Here is a 21,220-nt window from a genome sequence, read left to right on the forward strand (position 1 = left end):
GGGCAGTTGGGATATCTCACGCTTAAACGCTCTGTGGTGTGAGCAAACTTGATGTTCACACACCAGAGGCAGTTGTGCGATATAACAAATGTGTGCCAGCGCTGCAGACTATTTAACAAATGTCTAAAAAGATCAATTGCAAAAAAAGCTAAATTGTGAGATGAAATATTGTGTATGGGAAAATAAATGAATATGCATTAGATTTTGGTTTAAAAAAATATAAAGATTTGGGGAGTGAAAAATACACTTTCAAAATTCAATACACACTACCATTAAAAAGTCCGGGGTCAGAAAGATTTGTTTTAAAGTAATTAAATTGACCAAAAGAGACTTTTAGAATATTACAAATAATAATGAATGCTCTTTTGCACTTTCCATCTATCAAAGAATCGTTAAATAAAATGTATCGTGATTTTTACAAAACCTTAGCAGCATAGATATTTACATACTTAACGTAGATATTACATAGAAATGTTTCTTAAGCACCACATCAGGCATACATGACTTCTAAAGCATCAAGTAACACTGAAGAGTAGAGAAATCATTTCTAAAAATTCAGCTTTGGCAAATTATATTTTAAAATAGATTTAAACAGAGAACAGGTATCTCAAATTTGAAATGGCGATTTTACTGTATTTCTTATCAAATAGATAATATAGAGGATAAGAGAAATAAAAGGATCCAATTAGCCCCAGACTTTAGATCGTGGTGTATTCTTTTAAAATAATTCTTAATATCTCATGCAATATTGCTTAGAAAATGTGTGTTTTAAGGTTGCTTATGTATTTTATTAGACAATAAGGCAAGAGGTAATGCTTGAAAAAAAATCATTTTTGCAGAAAAAGTGCTAGAGACACAGAAAGACAAATCTATTCAAATCAAGCTTCTTTATTCGTTCAAATATTCAAGGTTAAACAAAATGAGCCCCTCCAAAAACAGTGTCTTTCCAAGTGCAATTTTACGGCTGAGAGGGAATGAGAAAAAGAGAGAGGGAGTAAGAGGAGAAAGAGATTGACAGATTGGAAGAGAAACAAAAAATGGTAAAGAATGGCGAGTAAAAAGAAGGGCTGTGCACCTGAGACACACGGCGAGGGAGACGCCGCAGGAGGCGAGGGACGCTGAGGGAGTCTGATTAAGTGGTGCGGCTGAATAGGTTCCATTCTTCCTCAGCACTCTCTATGACTCTGGTTTCACAAGAGGAATGCTGCTTATAGACACACACACACACACAGCAAAAAGGCAGTGGCTTTCTGTCAAGTGTACATCGTTCATGGGAGTTAGCGCTCTCTCAGACAAACAGTCATGGCTGGGAGAGTCTGTGAGGCCTCTGGGTCTCGTTCCATCCTGCTTTAGTAACGTCATGCTGCCATGCCTTCCTCTCTCAACACGCCATCATTTGAACTGATGAGGTAAATATTGTGCCTTCTCCAGTTAACTCACTCCTGCAGCGACCGGCGGTCACCCCCTGATCCCCACATGACCGGCGCAGTACCCCGGACCCTCCTGCAGGGGCCCAAACACAAACAAACACTCTATACATTTAATCGTCTCTCTGTGGGAGAGAGCAGCAGATTAAAGCGCCGACAAACCATCAACGAAACAGATAACAACGTCTCCCTCAACAGACATGTCAGTACTTGGTCAAGCTAGGATCTGAAGAGATCGTCTTGTTCTGGTACACTGCATCCTGTCCTTTATTCACCGCAATTGGCCTACTAAATCTGCAGTAACATGCAGAGACTACAGTTGAGCAATACAATACTCTTAAAAATAACAGATAGACACATTTCTGTCACACCACAATCGCTCCCAGATGAATTGTAAAAATGCTGGTGATTGTAAAATATGTTTCTTATATAACACATTGTTTTTGGGGTTTTTCTTCATAAACCTTCCATATTTTACTTTATTTAGTTTTATTAATTGATTACAGTCTTAATTGTCAGACAGCAATTTTAGAGATGTAAACACATTAGGGGAGAAAAGGGTGGTTTTTACATATATTGTTTTTAATTTAATAAAAATATTATTATTAACAATAATCATTGCTTATTATTATAATACATATTTAAAATGTAAAATTAATTCTGTTAAATAAAAATAAGCATATAATGATAATAATAATAATCTATATGCTTCTCTTTGTCAATAAAATATTTATCAATAATAATAAAAAAATAAATAATTAAAATCTAAAAACAGCGGTTTTCAAATGCACCTGAGCATTTCCTGTTCCGACACATTAAAAACACCGGATCATGAGCTGCATTGATCTCAGTGAACTCCAGGACAGGGTTGCCAGGTTAAAAAACGGCCCAATTGCAACTCAAATCTAGCTAAAAAGTATGACAATTGTGTTTTTGTCCTCACACTGTTTTCTCCTGCGTCAGAGCTCCGGAAAGTGGGGGAGAGATCACTTTAACCTGCAGCAACAGTCTGAGAAAAAAGTAGCCCAATTTTGCACACTTGGCAACCCTGTCTAAGAGCTTTTTTTTTGTTCAAGAGTCATGGCTCTCATTTAATTCCCCGTGTCTCTTTGCAGATGGAAAAAAGCTAATGGACCTAAATGCAATAATACACAGACCAACAATTTATGAAATAGAACCAAAATGCTACTACACACACTGCTAATTTCTTATTTTCCAAAAAGAAGGCAAAACAATGCCAGCATTAGCATTTCTTAAGAATCAGTACTGTTAATGTTACACAAGCTTATTGCGCGACTGCCAAAAGTCTTGGCTTCTCCCCAAGATCTCATTTGCATCGTCGCAAATAATCTGACTAACAACAATCTTAGAGAATAAGGAAAACACACACACACACACACACACACACACACAACACACAGTGCACATCTGACTATGACTATTTACTATGAAGAAAGAAGAAAAAGAAAAACAAAACAAAGGCTCAAAAGGAGGGTTGAACCCAAAAAAAAAAAAAAAAAATGAAAATGTTGAGGTCGACTCACTCTCATTTTGATTTGTGATTTTGTTTATATGATATCGTCTCTTTATGAGGCGAGCTGACCATCGTGTCCCCGTCACATACACCAATCCCACCACAGACCCTCATGTAGATTAAAAGAACACTTTCCAAATCCGCTTCTTCCTCAAACGTTCTCTCACCTCCACTACACACCAGCTGTTCACACTAATGAGCATTTCATCAATGAATGAATTATTGCTCATCACACAATTAATGGGCAATTTTGCTTGAATTTACAAATAAACCGCAGATGTTCTCTGTTTACTCAGAAGCTGAGAACAGAGATGTTTTTCTTTGAGTGTGAGATAAGAAACAAAGAACGGAGTCAGAGAGAAAGTTTAGAGGACAGATTTATAATGCCATAGCATCATTTTGACAGCTCTACTCCGAGATGTGCCTGTATACACTATGAAAAACTAGTGGCAGACAGAACTGGGGCTTCTATTAAAATTTTGTTGGGAAAAAAAAAAGCTTTCAGAAACTGCAAACAGCATTTTTCATTCACACGCTGGGATTAACAAAAAAAAAAAAACCTTTGAATATGTCTGAACACTTGCACTGCTTTAGTGGTAAAGTAATGCATCATAATGATACGAAGGTTCAAAAACTAACCAGTCGCTTCTAAAGCTTGAAATCAAAATCAATTATCGTCTTTCTGCATCATACCGGCCATTAAGCTGTGCAATCTTTATTCTTTTTTGCAAACGTACTTCATCACTTTGTCTGTCAACAACTCTTAAGCTTAACTTCTGTACGTCTTTTTGACTGTGTAGCATTCGCTCTCCAGGGATAATCACTCAACAAGCTATCTTTCGGTAATACCTGTAGAAAATAAAGAGCATTTAATTCTAAAAGCACAACCTCTTCCTTGGATCATCTACAACTTCTATAAACAAATTCTTTAATATACAGCCAGATTGTTTGCATAGAAGCTCAAGAATAAGCTAATGAAGTCTTTTACATCCATTTATGGTAATTCGGAGAAGAAAATGAAGGGAATTAGAATGTGACATACAGATGGCTTCATACATCTAAAAGTAGTCGTGGATCTACTCGTCACGGTCAAAACATTCCGCTATGTTGTTTTCAGCAACGATTAATGTTAACGCGTGGAATGTTCACTGGTAACGTCTTTCTATGGCAACCATCATTTACAGCAACAATTGTCAAATCCTGACAAAACGAAAAAAGCATGCCTCAACATATGACCTGCGTTTACTATCTTCTATGTTCTGGTCTGTGCTCCAAACTGGGGGTGCATAAACAGGAACTGACAGCTGTGGTCAGGCTCATGTCAAAACTCTTTGCATGTTGTGTTTGTAATGCACCATTAGAAGAGGCCATGAATGCAAATGGTGGCAGCCTTGACATTATAACTAGTTTTGGCCAGGTGTGCTGATAAACAGGTTAAACAGGTGCTGATAAATTATGCATTACTGAACGTAGCCTCAACAAAGTATACTGTACACACACACACACACACACGTGATGGCATTTTACTCTCACTAAATATTAGTTTGTGTTTTTTAGCATGCACTCAAAATGAATTTAGTTCATTTATTTTACCATTCCTTTATTATTATAAATAATAATATGTGAAGAAAAAACAGAAAGATGATAAAAAAGTGAAAAATGATCATGTAGATACAGATATGATTGATTAAAACCTAACGTTGACCTCACTTTTGCAAGTCCTTTTGCAAAAATTAAACACTTAAATTTCCAAATTAAAATTTTTAAAATATAATTTGCCTATTTTTTTCTTTTTTCTTTTCTTTCTTTAGAAATATTAGAATATTAGAAATTAAGCGAATTTTACTTTTTTTAAAAAAATAAAATCAATACTTACAAATGTACAAACTACTGAATCAATCAATCAATCAATCAATAAATGAATGAATGAATGAATTACCTAAAATCAAATATTTGATTATCTATGTCCAAAAATATCCAAATCCAAAATTGACATTGACATTTTTTTATTGACTTCTTGGTATCAATGAAGTATGAGTGCACTCTAAATTCTTCTACAATCGATAGAAGAGGTCACTTTAACATGAAACAGCTATTTAGGAGTGAAACTGGATATTTAATGCAAAAACAATGTGTTTTCAACTCACTCAATTAAAGTTTTTATTTGCATAATATGTATGTTCTGTGTATATTTATCATGTATATGTAAATGCACACACATACAGTATACATTTTGAAAATATATACTGTACGTGAATGCGTGCGTGTTCAAATACACATAATAAATGAACACAGTGCACATATTATGTGAACAAAAACCTTTCTTATTAATTGTGACGTTCATTCAAAAACAATCACCCATGACCCAGTTAACTGCAATATAAAGACATTAATATTCCATAAGCAAACTGAGAAGGTAACAGGAGGGGAGTGGCTAAAAAAAAAGTTGAAAGATTAGCAAAGTCAAGCCTTGAAGGTACATAATGTATTATTCCATACGATTAGAAAAAAATATGCAACGATAAATCATGCAGAGTCAGACCAGGAACGTGAATTAAGAAAGTAAACAGTTGATTTTCATTTCGTGCCAAAACACTGTGAGAGGGAGCTGATAAACAGGCCTTATGTCTGTGAGCATGCATTCACGGAGCCTGTGTAGCTTCAGCCCGGCAATAAAAGGATCATATGCACTGAATAAAACATCTGAGCTCCACGGCGGGGCACTAAGTTCCCCGTGAGCAGCCTCGGCTTTGATGCCCCACGCTGCTACATACATCTTACAATCTGTGGTTACACTTGCCTTTTCATGTTTCACCACATCCTGCTTTATATCGCAAGCGACCCCCCCACCCCCACCCCGCTCTGACAGGTAGCTTCATGACGCTAAACCCTGACATGTTACTGAGCAACTATGATAAACTGGCAGAACAAAATTACACTGTCAGTGATTCTGCTACATCAGAGGCAGTAACATCCATCGACTATGAGTCATCTGTAATCCTGAAATTTTTTAACGGGGCTGCACCTGTGTTTGCATTAGACAGGCGCTTTAACCCATTAAACCCTCATTTTAAAATGGTTCTGTGATGAACATGCTTTAAATCCTTTAACATCAAGTGCATTATTGTTATATATATATAAATAACACACACACACCACACATACATACATGTATAAGGCACCAGGTTGTTATTGCAGAAAATTCCCAAAAGATGTGATCAGGACGTGAATTGAAGGTCTAAAATATCAATTAAAATATCAATTCCGCTCAGAGCGAACTAAATTGATTTTTCTTTTTTTTTTTAACCCTGATCTTAATATATTTTTAATACACAGTACACAACACATAAATATATGAAATATATATTAGTACACATACAGTGTCACATGATCCTTCATAAATCATTCTAATATGCTTGTTTTCTTATTATTATTAATGTTGAAAATTAACGGTGTTCTGCTTAATAGTGGAAACTGCAATCCTCACAGAACACTGTTTATTTGAAATAGAAATATTTTATTAACGTTATAAATGACTTTACTGTCACTTTTGAGCAACTGAATGCATCTTTGCTGAATGAAAGTATTAATTTATTATTTTTTATCCATCTGTTTAAAAAAACAACAACTTCCTACTCTGTGGAAAACCTGCACTATGAAAGCTGTCTTTAATTGCTGGTGCAAACAAAATAAATTACTATAATAAAACAATAAACTTGCCGACATAAAGATAAACACCTCCTAATTTGCACAGGGTCTGAGAAACCCTGATTTATTCACTATATCTTGCTGCAAAGCACGCGTTACTAGACAATACACTGGCAAATGTGCAGTAAATAAAAGCATCACTCGAAAGCAATCATTCGTTTTATCATGAAGTAATCATTATGTATAAGTACCATACGGCACATTTCGGTACCCCGCAAAGACTTAGGAAAATGAAAGGTAATAAAAGTATTATTATCATCTCTCCCCGTGGTACTGAGATGGTATAGATCTCCATCCTGAGAGACACCATTAATGAACATTGTGTTTTCTACCAATGTGTTCTTTCTTTAATTGGAACGGGATTTTTTTTTCTTAACAGGGTGACCTTTGCAAACAGCTGGATGCCGTTAATATGTTTGCCAGTTTCTTAATTAATCATACAGTCATTAAACATCTAATGACGTTGATTCTTTTGTAAACACAATGTCTTCGTTGTTGCGGATTCATTTCACTAACACGCACTGCGTAATAGTTCTGGGAAACTGCAGCTGTCCTTAACGTGAAGAATAATATCTGAAGTGTAGTTATGGAAACATTTAAACAATGAACCTTGAGAAATAATGATTTGATGCTCAAAAAAACATTTCATTTTATCAGACCTGAATAATAATTTATGGAATCTGAGATGTATTTGTGGTTAATAAGTAGAAAATAATAATGCTTTAAAAAAAGAAATAAATATTTTGTAACAATTATACGTTTCATTGATCGAGTTCATGCATCATTGCAGAATAAAAGTATTATTTGTTTGAAAAAAAGTCCAAAAGTGGTAGTGTATATTACACAAAACCAGAGTTAAATCTTGTATTTGGCTTATGTGGGATGACTTGAGTGAACTAAATGAGCAGTGCTGTCCTCCCAACCTTCAGTAACCCAGAATATACTTCATTCATCCTTATGCATACAACCTCCCTGAGCTGCTGCCATGGTGACGGAGACAGCATAACTCAGTAGATGTATGGAGAGCACGCACACACACACACACACACACAGACACACACACACACAACCACCTGTTTCGGCTGCATGAGGTCTCTCAGCATATCCCCCTTTTCCCCCTCGACCCTGCACCACGTCTCAATGCGAGGGCTAATCACATTGTGCTGTATATGTAATTATGTACCTCATTAACCAAATCCCAAGAGTCATTAGAGATTAACTAACATCCATACGGTTTGCCTCGCAGTTACACGCATATCTGCGTTATTAATTTAGCCCCCTCCCCATCACCACTCCAGACTTGGTCTCCCGGAGGTGGTCTGCTCAGGTCAGCGACCTTAGGAGAGGAACGCAGAGGCATATTTTCACTTAATTGGGTATTGTGGATTTAATTAAATCTCATTGAGAGGGAAATTTCAAGGTGGCACTGAGCCTGTGGACTCAACCTGAACAGCCAGACAGGACGGCCGCTCACGCTTTGTGCTCTGCCAAGGATGTGCTTATCTCTCTCCCTCTATCTATAGCTTCTTTATCTTCTTTATAGCCTTACACCATCCTTAAAGCACTCTCCTTCGCTCTCATTGTTTATCTTCGTCTCGGTCGCACACACACACACACACACACACACAGTACTGATGAGCTCACGGTATGTGTATATAGTGAAAGAGTGTCTCTGTGATGAGACGAGACAGTGAGTGCCCTCTGCCCAAGCCATAGATACAAAAGGTAAGTTTGATAAAAACCACTTAATACTACACAGGAATCACTTTCACCGTATTCCTTAAATCCAGAGTTATAATAGGGATATCGTCTGATGAAATTAATTAACATTTTACTTACACTAACAAGTGACTATATGCAGTGGTGTATTCTGGTGCCCAGAAATGCTATTTTGTACTCTCTTACTATTGACGAGTCTGCTGCGTTACGGCCGCTCACTGCACAGAATAGCACTGGCTGTGTGGCGACATCTTGCAAATGAACGCGATAGCTAATATTTTTTTCAAAACAGTCAGTTTGTCAGTATACACCTGTTATGGAAAAAATGGTGCCAAAACGGTCTGAATGTTTGTGTGTGAGCTGACTATGGGTTTTTGCGTTGACCAAAAAAATGTTTACTTATACTTTACTCATACTAATATAATCTTAATATATTATTACACATACAGGTGGTTAAACATAAATATATAGTTCAGTCATGCAACTGATGATCTCAACTGATGGACTGTTAATGTAAATTGATGATATAGCAAGATAAATGACATGGCACAAGCGGACTGGTTCATGCTGAGAGCTTACTGCCTTGCATTTATATGGCCGGGTAGCATATGACTGCCTAGAAACTCCACCTTCCACAGCTCCACCTGTGTAGATCTGCTATGGGTTATTTGTGCAGCAGCAGCATGTCTTAAATACTCACGGCACAGTATCGCCATTTCCATTGGCAGTAGCAAGTTTCTGTACTTGCTTGAAGCACCAACATTAGTATTTTACAATAATAATATTTTGCATTAGTATTTTAAAATATATATTTTTAAAGGTATATTTTAAAGCATTTTGTTGTAGAATTAAAGAAACATTTAAATGTTTAAAATATGCGTTAATACAAAATTAACATTACATTTGCCAACTCTAGTGATTTGACATTAATATTGAAAAATAAAAACAAATTAAACAAAAAAACACAGTGAGGAACTCACGTGGCTCTGCTCACACTCAAATTATTACCCAGCTGTTGTCTACTTCCCCCAGAATACAGAAAAATCATTCTGAAAATCTGTTAGTCTAGATATCACCTTCTGAGCTACAGAGTCAAGCCATTAAATCAATTTCCCCTAATCTGGGTAAAGCTGGCCCAGAGCAGGAAATACTTACTACAGCACAGGCCCGGGAGAAAGAACCATTGTGCTGCGATGCAAAGCCTGCGCTGAAGAGGATCTGATTAGCAAAGTGCTTCTCCTTCGGGAGCTCCGCCAGCTTCGCTCTGGCATGTTCTACCCAGACAAACACCACTCCACCTGGCAGCAGACATGCCACTCGCTTTCTACGCCAAACCGGCCCACACCTGAGGAAGAGCACAGGACAGCAGCACCTTACTGGAGCCCTGAGGAGCTCAAGCCCAGAATATACAGTACAGGCACTCTCACGGTCACCACAGACAAATAAACTATTAATTAAAAAATACATTTAGATAAATATGGTAAAAATACAGCTTGAGCAAGACCGTGGTAAAGGTGTATTAAAAGCGTGACAACAAGGATTGTGAAAAACGAGATGACGCTCTCTCACAAACCTCAAAGTCAATGGAAGTTGATACGTAAGCAATAAAAAGGAGTTATCAGCACAGTATCCGTTACACACTGGTAACTGGAGCACCGCGCACCTTCTTGTTTCTAATTTCAAGGCAGCTGATACACATTTACTGCACTGCTGGTTAAAAAAAAAAGTTCAATGGAAGCAGCGGCACACCCCCAAAACACTCCCATTAAAACATTTACATGTGCGCAGAGAGGAAGTCCTCTCTTTCCTGCGGCATGGTGGTTTCATATCCTGCTTTGTTGCCACAGCAACAGAAGGTTCGCTTTTGGTTTTGGTTTAGCTTTTCATCTTTGACTGAGGTTGCGTGTAGCAGCAGCAGGTTTCTGCGAACCGCCAACGGTCCAAAGTCATGTACTGAGTCAGTAACCGTTTTTCACTTTCAAGAGAAAAACATTAGAGAAACTGGTCTCGGATATCCGGGACGATTCAAAACGTACATATCTCACATCTATTCACCTTGTAAAGACAGGCATAAGTAGCCAGTTTACGTATCCAGAGGCCTAAATCGAGCAAAAATGTATTATTTATGGACAAAAATAAAACAACGAGATTTTTACTTGCATGAAATGCATATAAATAGTTGTCACTCTTTATCTCCCAATAACATGTTTAATTAAGATCTGTAGTTTTAATTTTGGGCCAAAACATGATTTTAAAGATCAAAAGCCTGTCCTATTACATTTGATGCTTTCAGTTTTACATGTTTTTTTTTAATAAACAATGATTTATAGACAATCAAGCAAGTTGTTTCAGAATACTTGAATACTAACAATATAGAAGTATACTTATATAAATAGGTTATTCTTAAATTTACTTAATATAAAACATTAGATGTCACCATAATGATATCTAATGTTAAACGAATGTTATATAATAATTGTGGGCTATTACACATTGGCAGATTGATTATAATCAGCCGATGGAAAGATAAAAAATTTACTCTCCAGTTTAAACTAATAAATAAATAAAAATACACTTCACAGTTGGGGAGCCAAAGAAGTTCTACACTCAGGCATTTTCTACACTGATAAAGTAACAGCACATAATTAACTCGGTAATAGGTGGTTAACTTAGTAATTAACCGGTTGTACATACGGAACATTGGTACATTGTCCTGGCTAATTAATCAGGGGTTTCATCTAATCTTCTTCCCCAAGCTTAAAACTACGCAAATATTTCTGTTTCTCCTCTTGCATCACAACACCATCTGTGTACAATATAGACCTTATGAAACACCAAGCCATCTAGCTATACTATGCTGCACATTCCATGGTTAAATCCATTTATGTTTTGTTTAAATAAGCAAGGAGATGATATTACCTTGGGATATGATCCAGTTTGGCGAACAGTAAGAATTAACATATTAACTCAGGAAGGAACTTCTAACTCGGGAAGGAATGCAAGCTCCATAGCTCTCGAGACCTGTCTGGTAACATGTTTGCAGGCTTGAACAACTCTTACGGGGATGTTTACCTTAATTAAGCATTTGCAAAACTAATTACATGTGAAGCAGAGGACGAAATGCATTCGCTGAGTGAGAATCCAGCCAGCGCGGTTCTCAAGGCCATGTAAGGAAATGGAGGCAGCAAGGGTAACACACCACTGACTGGCTTACTTGTCTTCCTGCTGTTGGTATTTCATCTAGGTTAAAGTTGAAAGCTATCATGAACTGGTTGGAATTTCAGCTTCGCTCCCATCCGACGACCCTAATCCCTTCCTACAGGAACTGCATCCGTATAAGAGTGTGGGTGAGGTGGAAACACCTGTACAGGTAACACTGATTACCATCATAATCAACAACAAGAACCCGAGAGGAAGAAACAGGAGAAGGTATGAAAGGTATTTCTACCAAACAATGGTAGAAATGTCAAATAAGATTTTGCAATGCCATTTGTACATTACATAAAAAAAGTGAAAATGAAAGCATCAAAATTGACTAAATTTACAGTGTGGCAAACACAAATACAATGCGTTCTCAGAACACAGGCGTTACGTGAACAAAACAGGACTGGACAGCTAGTTGTGTGTCACGTCATGCACTGTAAGAGAGAGCTGCTCTGTCTGAAGACACTCCCGTCAGTGTTGTGTTCTGCAAGTAATTCAAATGCTCCGCTCTCCACCCAGTATATATAAAGATTTGACAGATGCCTCGATCGGCCTCTCGTGTCAGAAAGTGATAAAACTTACAGTTTTATGCACATCACAAGCTTTGATTTCACTTTGGTCTCTGTCGCTATAATTACTGGTAAGGAATATGTGCTTGACTCCCTTGTTTTTACTTTCACCTGATTGCGCGCACGCGAAGCCTTTATACTTGTCGCTCTCACTGGGGCGGCCGCAACGGTAATTTTCCTGAGCTAATGAACTAATTAATTTCTTTATGTAAGAACTGATTAGGGATTGTGGGTTAATTTAGAATATTGCAAAAAAAATAAAAAATTGTTTTGATACACATGTGATAATAGAATTATTTTGTCCTGTGTTTAAAATATTTTTGTAAATAAATAAATTTTTTTTTTTTTTTTTTTGAAATAAATGTTTTTTTTGTTATTACAGAACAAGTACAGAAAAATGGTACCGTTAAGTACTGGCATCGAATTTCAGATACCGATAAAAATCGAACGATACCCCCGAGGAGAGGATGCTGTGCTCAGGTCCAGATGTAGCAGCAGCGGGTGTATCGTGGAGCATCATCATGAGGGATTCATAATCAAACTGATTATCTGATTAAACAACATGGTAATGTGTTTCAGAGAAACGGGGGGTTCTGTTTGCTAATTCAGCTCCTTATCCTATCCTACCATCACTGCCAACAAAGAGGATGTAGCAAAACCAACGCACATTCACTGGTTTTTTTCCTCCTAAATAATGCAAATGCTAGTCTCACTGCACATCTGGCACCATTAACAACACTTAACACATTAACAACTAAAAACAAGACCATTTCAATCCACCATATCCTCTTGAACGGACACTGTGTATTTATACATATAATAAGCTGGATTACAATAGTGTTAAATGCAACTGAGATGTTATAAAACATTTCCGCCACAAAATTTGGTAAAGTCTCTTGGATTATTTTAAAATGAACAGCAGATGTCATGAACTACAAAATGAACCTCTCAGGGGAAGAACGCTAATTGATTATGCTACAAAATCATTTCCGCCTGTGCATTAATATCTTCTGATGTTCAGCTATTCCCATCTGTCTTCTTTATGCGTTTTGGGCGACAACACCCAAGTTGTGTTTGCAGGAGGTCAATATTTCTCAATATTTTTAACAAGAGCTCAACGTTTAGGTTTTTTCTTTTACCGTGCCATGTGGTTTCATTAGTTCTTCATCTCTGTTAAATATCTAGATATGTATCGCTCTAGAAACAAAAGGAAAAACGTCACTAGAACAACACAGTTCAACATAAAAAAAAAATGAGGTGGGTTATGAGAGTTTTGACCAGATGTGTGGTTTAAAAAAAAACATTTGTAGATCTTGTGGTTTATTTATCTTGCTTTTGCTATTTAGATATGGCAAAGTGACATTATCTAGATAGCGGACGCATCTTAAAGCAACTCATTTTTTTGTTTGTTGTAAATTCAAAATGACTAATAAAGCAATTAAGATCGCCTTAAACGGTTAAAATAGAAGTATTTTTCAATTCGTGTAAAACAGTTCAATTACAAGGTTCAGCACATGAACACAACAAACAAACTGTCATTAACCTTCCTGTCTGTGTGTCCCATGCTGGGAGCTCCCCAGGAAGTCTCCACATCCATGTCTAATCCACTTAGAAACTAAACAGAGAAGATGTTTCTCACACACACGCACACAAACCTACAGGCTATAGAAGTTCGAACACACTGAGCGCAGACAACCGCCCTTACCTAAGTGTGGTTATGCACATATGAGTCACATTGTATACACTCACCAATGGGGAAAACAGAAAATCGCCTTACTGGCTTTCCTTTTCATAATGAAGCTGATTAGACACCTGGAGAGTGGGGCAAAAGAGTTATTCACACTGACACTACCTTGGGCGGTAACATATGAGCCTTTTAAATGAAGCATGTGACATTTAAAATATGGATCTGGGGATTTATAATCTCAAGGCTAGTTAAAATTGAGTGAGCAATTCATATCAACACTGCAATGTGAATAACAAACCAGCGTGAAATCTCAGCTTTCCACGACATAAATAGCTCAGGGCTGACACAGTCAGCATGGACTGAACAGCCACAACTGCTTCAGATTATGCAGAAAACATATAGACACACATTTCAGAAAGTTGGTTTTATGTTTAAAAAGAAACTTTTTGTCAACCACGGACCACCACGCTCCATTAAATACACATCGGGAGGGTAGTTTCTCAATCTAGCAAGCTTGAATTTGATTGGCTGTTTTTATGATGCATCTGAAAGTACGTTTTTTTTTTCCATTTGGAAACATCCTCATGCTCCAAGCTGATACAGCAAACGTGTTAAAGAACGAAATTATCATTAGATTATAGGGGAGTCAAAATTACTCGTTGCATCGATGCATTGCGATGCGAACGTGGATGATTCTGCATTGATGATCGAATAGACCATTACAAATAATCCACCTTTTTCCTGAACCTATGGGTGAGGCTTCTGGTTCTTTAGACGCTATAGGGAAATAAAGAGAAGAAAAAATAACAACATGCCGTAAACAGTAAAGCTGTTTGTACTAGACAGCGGAGTTTTCATAATTAAGATAATACATTAAAATAACATGATAGGACACACTCATTTTCAATATCAAGCAGCAAAAAAAACTGCTTTGGTCTATTTTAGTCTTTTACTTATATGAATTCATTTGTAATTTGCAATGCAGTACATATTAGATGCACAAAGCTCATGTACTGAAAGTCTTATGCATGTGCTTTGTGCTTGTTTGTCCTTAAGCTTGATGGCGGTTAAATGCACTTGGATCTACTTTTATGATGCGAAATTGATGTGAACAGTCAGTTATGTTTTCAAAACTGTACCAAACATCTGATATGTTGAAACCGATCTCCCAGATACTGAAAGCTTTTTCTTTATCACTTGCAATTGCCGTTTTCCTCTTTATCACAGTACATTATATTTGCTTATATGGTTTGAAGCTATATTTAGGCCTTAATAATTATATATTAATATAAGAATAATATAACGCATAACATATTTAAAAAAGCAACGTGCTTATATAATTCAATAAAAATGCTCAAAATAAATTTTATATAATCGTGATGCATTGTGATATCGAATTGAAATTGAATCGTTGATATGATAAACACAACTGAATTAAATCGTGAAACCAGTGCTGATTCACACCCCTACTAGATTTATTAAAGTTTTGTGATAAGCATTATTGTTGCACCATTTAGATACTATTATAATTATTTTTCTCAATATCTTGAATAGGTTTTTATTTTTGTATTTTGAGTTTTCATTTAAATTTCAGTTTTTTAGGGGTTTTTTTAATTCGTTTTTTTAAATGCCAATGTAGTTTTTAATCATTTTTATTTATGTCACAGTATGGTAGTACTCTAAATGAAACTAAAAAAACATTTTATTTAGTTAGAAACAAACAAGTTCTTTTTTTTCTGGTTTTGTTTTTTCCCCTGAGTTAAGTCCGTCAAATAATTTAATTATTACTTTTGGACAGGCAGAGCTTGGTTCCCATTTTTTCCCCCTTCTTCAGCGCTGCAGTTTTTAGTTAAACTGTTAAGATACTCTTGTGCCTTAAAAACACTTCAAAAAAGAACAAATGGTTGGACATTTTATGTCACTCAGACGGTCTCTTCCTTTCTAAGTAGGCGATGCTGGTAAGAATAAGTTGCGATGATGACCATTACTTTTGTTGTTCAGTCAGATATTGAGCTACAAGAGACTAACCTGTCCTAAAACCCTCAAATAAACATTTGTCAATGCATCGATGTGGGAGGGAAGAGTCAAGCTACGGGACACTTACTTTCCCCTTGCCCTATTTTCCTAACATCCCAAATTAACAGGCTGTAGGAAAACCTGAGCAGCTACGCAGTGAAGGAGAGAGTAAAAAAATAAAAATAAAAATGTGGTACTGGGGTAAGATTCAATCTATGTGCTCTATACAGACAGCTTATAGATCATTTTTTCTTCCAGGAAACCATTCATTGATGCAGGAGTGGCATATTGCAGAGGTTAGAAAAATCAATGAAGTGTGTAGAAAGACTGAGAGCATAAACCTGTGTCAAGAGCCAGAAACACTCTTGCACATGTGTACGCTGCACTGCTGCATACTTTCGAGAAATGAGGGCCCCAGGACAGTACGTACTGTACTGTTCTGCACGCCTTGTAATTTTTAGCGTTTTACCAATGTGGGGGGATGGTACAAAGGTTCGGCCTGCCACTGCAGTGTAAGGCTTTTTGAGCAAGTGAGTGATCCAGGACGCATACAGGAAGAGATGCTGCAAAGATAACACAGTATAGTGCAAGGAAAACAAAACCCTGGTGGATTAGAAACTTTTGAGTAAAGAGAAAGATAAAAGCAGGAGACTGAATCCAACATTCCTAAAGAAAAAAAAAGAAACAAACACCAAGGGAAGTGTTACGCTGTACTTTGAACATAGCAACCAATCCATTAGAAGCGGTGGCGTTTATTTTAGGCATATGTTATTTCAGTATTTTAATTATTAAAATCTAATCTTTGATCACACATAAGGTAAATTTCATTTAATTTTTTTCATAATTATTTAACCTATTTTTATTATAATTATATTCTATTATAATTATTTATCTTTTTTAATTGTGAGTATTATCATCTTATTTTGATGGATCTTCAATAGTGAATTTTTTTTTTTTTATATGTAATTAACCAGAAGCAGTATTACATTTGAAACACGTCTGTATGTAAGATTTTTAAATACAGTATATATTTAGGATGTACCGATGTTTTGGTGAATAATCAGTATCGGCTGACAAAAGCAATTATCTGCACTACTGGCCATTGCCTAATTGTTTAAAAATAGCTAATGATCAGGACCAATGACTTCCTGTCAATCAAAAGGCAGTGAAAAAGCATGTCAACTTGCAATTTGAGTGAAAAAACAGTTTCTTGTTTTGAATTTTGGGCTGGCCTGGTCAAGCAATTACAAAGCATTAACGCAGCACCGTTAATGGGGTGACCTCTGTTTGACCCAGGGTTGCCAGCTATGTGTTTTTCTCTTCACAAAACATTACTTGTTATGTGCCTCCGATCCAGTTGCCATAGAGAGCTTTGAGCTTTGTCACTTCTGCTAAGAGAGTCTCAAGATTTCAAATCCTGCACATTATGATGCCATTTTGACAGATCGCTAGCAACTCAACGTGCAGTGCAATTCTCCTTTTTTTTGGCATACATGCACAACTTCAATTGCATGAATGAACTAACTCAAGTATTTTCATGATCTCGAGTAACGAGTGTGAAATCTCTCACTTTGTTTTCACTAGGTCCAAACTAGATTCAATCTTAAGCCCTCTCTATTTTTGCAACTAAAAAAGGCACCTAAGGGGGGTGGGGGGATTGGGGGTTTACGGAAAAGCAATATCCTGCACAGATCTCACTGCTTACTTCACTTCCCCTCAGCATGCTTGAAGTTCATCAGGCCTAGGTGGCGTCGCAGCAGGTGTAATTTATGAGGTGTTAAGAACGTTAGACTGTAACTGAAAAATATACTGTAAACTCTAGCTCCCCGAACACCCCACTAACCCCAAAGCGTGAAGCCCTATAATACAGGTACAGGGCCTCTTACCTCTTGAGAGTCCGCCAATGTAAATGCATATCACATTTGGCTCTGGTTTCTTTTCTGCAACGCCAATTTCATCATTTCAAAGAGAACACAAACATAGCTGTTCAGAAGCATATGTTGCTGCGTCCACCAGACTTTCTAACTAGTTTAACCAGCAAGTTTTTTGGTCAACCAGTTACACCACTCGTGGGTTAGGGTTTGCTCACATGCCAAACTAATAACGCCAATCCAGCATAAACCAACATGATAATTCATTCTGGTCTTGTTAGCATTTTATGTGGCAACAGACATATTTAAAGCCCAGAAAGACAGTAAGGACATAATTAAAATAGACCCTGTGACATTAGTGGTTCAACCATAATGTTGTGAAGCTATGAGAATAAATAGCTAGGTCCTTATTTTTGGTCTGAAATCTCTCAATTTTGTCAAAAATGTCTTAATTTGTGTTCTGAAGATAAACAAAGCATTTCTTTTATAGCAACATACTGATTTGAAGTTCAAGAAACACTTATTAAATAATGTTGAAATCAATTGTGCTTTATTTGAAATGTATTTAATTAATATTACTTGTGGTTGATTAGTAAAACACACACACACACACACTCACTCACTCACTCACACACACACACACACACTCTCACACTATTTTTCCACTATTTAGCAGAGACATATTTTTTGTCCATCTGGGAACATGTATGCCCATCCTTAAACGCTGATGACCAAACTGAAAGTGTGACACAGTAGGTTTAGAGGTGCTCTCTCCAACATCTGTGCAACATCGAACAGCTGGTACTATCTAGTCTGTTTTTTTCTAAAGCCTCCAGACTAGGGCCAGGATTACACCGCAATTATGCTTCATCTACAGCAGCTGCCTGCGGGACAGTACAGAGAAAAAGAAAAACTGCTTTCATTCCTGACACAGCTAAGCTTCGGTAGAGGACAATCTAGCTGCAGACAGGTGTAGGAAACACCTCCTAATCCAAATGATACCGTAATTGTTTTTCAACTTCAGACCCCAGCACAGGACATCTGTCATACTGGGATAACCTGCTGGAAAAACACATCCTCTACATGAATACAAAGCAAAGTTTGCAAGCCTAGACTCAAAGAGTGTTGAATTCCATTTGGAGGTATTAGAAACTCTCTGCGCTGGGAAGGGGCACATTTTTCAGCCAGACATACAGTAGGCTGGAATTCAGAGAATGTGTGTCTCCGATTACCTTCTAAAGAATGGCTAGACTAGATGCCATTTATACCAAGGATTTCGAACACAGCCCATAACTCCCAATAAAGAGTATATTTTTCCCCAAAGCTTCTGGACCACCGCATTTCACCCTATTTGGCAGCCTGGTTGAGCCAGGGAAGTCAGTCGGTGTCACATGTTACTCTGGGACAAGTGGTGTGCTACAAGTCGAGTTTTGTGAGTATCTGCTGACTAAAACGCACAATTATGCTTTGACTAAAAACTAAAAATCTAAACATTTATTCATTTACTTACTGATGTACTTGTACAAAAGTTTGAGGTCAGTATAATTTTAGAATATTTTTTTGAAGGACGCCTCATGCTCACCAAGGCTGCATTCATTCAAATATAATAATAATATAACCATACATGTAATATGTAAGCGAAAACAGTTATTTTGGATGTGATTAATCATTTGACAGCACTTATTATACTTATTATATTATAATTGACTTCACTGCAACTTCAATTTCACGCATCCTTGATAAAAGAAAAAAAGAAAAATATGAAAAAGTACCGATCTCAAACTTTTGAAAGACAGTGTGTGTAAATATATATATATATATATAATCACAACTTACACGACTCATTCTGATGGAGCGTATCACATATATTCAGCTACTGTATAAGACAGAAAGGTAAGGCAACACAACCTACCAGTGTCCTGTTGTGCTTTGTTTTTGGTTAATGATTTCCCCAGGCCTGGGTCTGCTGGAACTGTAGGCCGCCGTCCTGCGAGAAATCAAAAGAGGCTTGTTCAGATGCAGAATATGGAAAACAAACAGGCAAGGCCACACAGCACAAAGGCTAACAAAGAAAAGCAACCGCCCTAAGCTTCTCCTCTTCCTCCCCGCAAACTCCTTCCTTCATTGGAGTTTTTCTTTAGTCTTGATGGAAAGCTAATCTCCCACATCCCAATACCGACCCTGCAGCAAACAGGCTGTTTACAGAGAAAACACAGATAACTGTCTGCTAAGCACCGCTGCACCCTTTTTTTTTTCCTCTCCTTTTTAAGTGCGGGTTGGTACATCTTCTGCTTACTGTCATCACGTTGAAGGCGACAGGTATTAACATGCACATTCCTGAAATGTCTCAAATCAGTGCATCATTGTGATCGCAAAATTATAAGGCAACGAACGGTAATGACCGGAGGCTAAAAGAACAGCTCTCAAAAATGAACATTCCGCCCTTTTTTTGGACTAGCAATGCTAGCCGGCAGGTCTAAACCTCTGGGGTTAATCTTGTTATGTAATCAGATTTTAACAAGACCTTTTGGGGGGGTGGGTGTTGATGTCATAATGTTTCAATTTAAGAGAGGATGGATGAAGTCAGATGTCACACGGACCAAAGACGAAAAAGGAAAATCTAGGTTCAGGGAGTGTGTAAATAGCAGTGGAGGCGCAGGACGTGAAGACAGGATTCTGACATGCCAAATTTGTGCCTGATTAGCTGAGGTCAGAGATCAGACTATCTGTTTGCACGAAGGAGTTGCTCCAAACTCCCACACTGGGAGAGCAAGTGCCATGCAACTGAAAGCCTTTAAACCTATACAAGTATAATTCTGCAGGTTCATACAGTAATATTACATTTTACTAAAAACACTTACTTTAAAAGCGGATTTGTAGAAAGCAGAAACAGGCTACAGAAAAAATATATATAAAAGCTTTTGGCTTAGTTCCGGAGCAGCACTTAGTGCCACAATATATACATGCAAAACATAAATAAATAGATCAATTTTTCCTGTCTTGACAATTTATTCAATATTTAACCCAAATTAATTTTAATATTTCTTTAAATATGAATTACTTATTACTAAATATTAATTGCTTAGTTATATGTAAAGTACTTGCTTATATATAATTATTACTTTTGTTATTAATATTTGACCCCATATAGTAATATAGATTATATAAATCACTTATATAACTGCATTTTACATTAATGAAGTAACATTTTCAGTAAAAAAAAAAAACATAACCGTGCACAAATGTAACGTTAGATTTATTTGCAGACTTATTTTAGCTAATAGATATGGAGCTAGAAACATTTTGTTTATTCTGTAAACAAATATTATTACAGAAGATCCAAGAACAATAAAACTCAAACCAGTCAATCAGTTTGGACCAAAATTTGCGTTTTATCTCCCAAAGTGGCTCATTGTAAATTGCAATTCATGTTTTTTCTTCTTCCAATAATTCTACAACAAATTTTTATAAATAAAATCATAAAA

The 21,220-nt window shown here is 36.8% G+C and overlaps 1 protein-coding gene across 3 annotated transcripts in view; it reads right to left on the reverse strand.

Annotated features, from left to right (window-relative positions):
* thrab (thyroid hormone receptor alpha b) overlaps positions 1-21,220 on the reverse strand; it is a 628,197-nt gene that overhangs the window by 45,399 nt on the left and 561,578 nt on the right. For 2 of the 3 annotated variants that reach the window (XM_043253352.1, XM_043253351.1), the window contains exon 2: positions 19,648-19,722. The gene's annotated coding sequence lies outside the window, so the exon portion shown is untranslated. Of the gene's footprint in view, positions 1-9,543; positions 9,667-19,647; positions 19,723-21,220 lie in introns of those variants that run through there. The other variant, XM_043253353.1, reaches the window with a different exon arrangement.

This window comes from Puntigrus tetrazona, chromosome 12, assembly GCF_018831695.1.
Source record: "Puntigrus tetrazona isolate hp1 chromosome 12, ASM1883169v1, whole genome shotgun sequence".
NCBI lineage: Eukaryota > Metazoa > Chordata > Actinopteri > Cypriniformes > Cyprinidae > Puntigrus > Puntigrus tetrazona.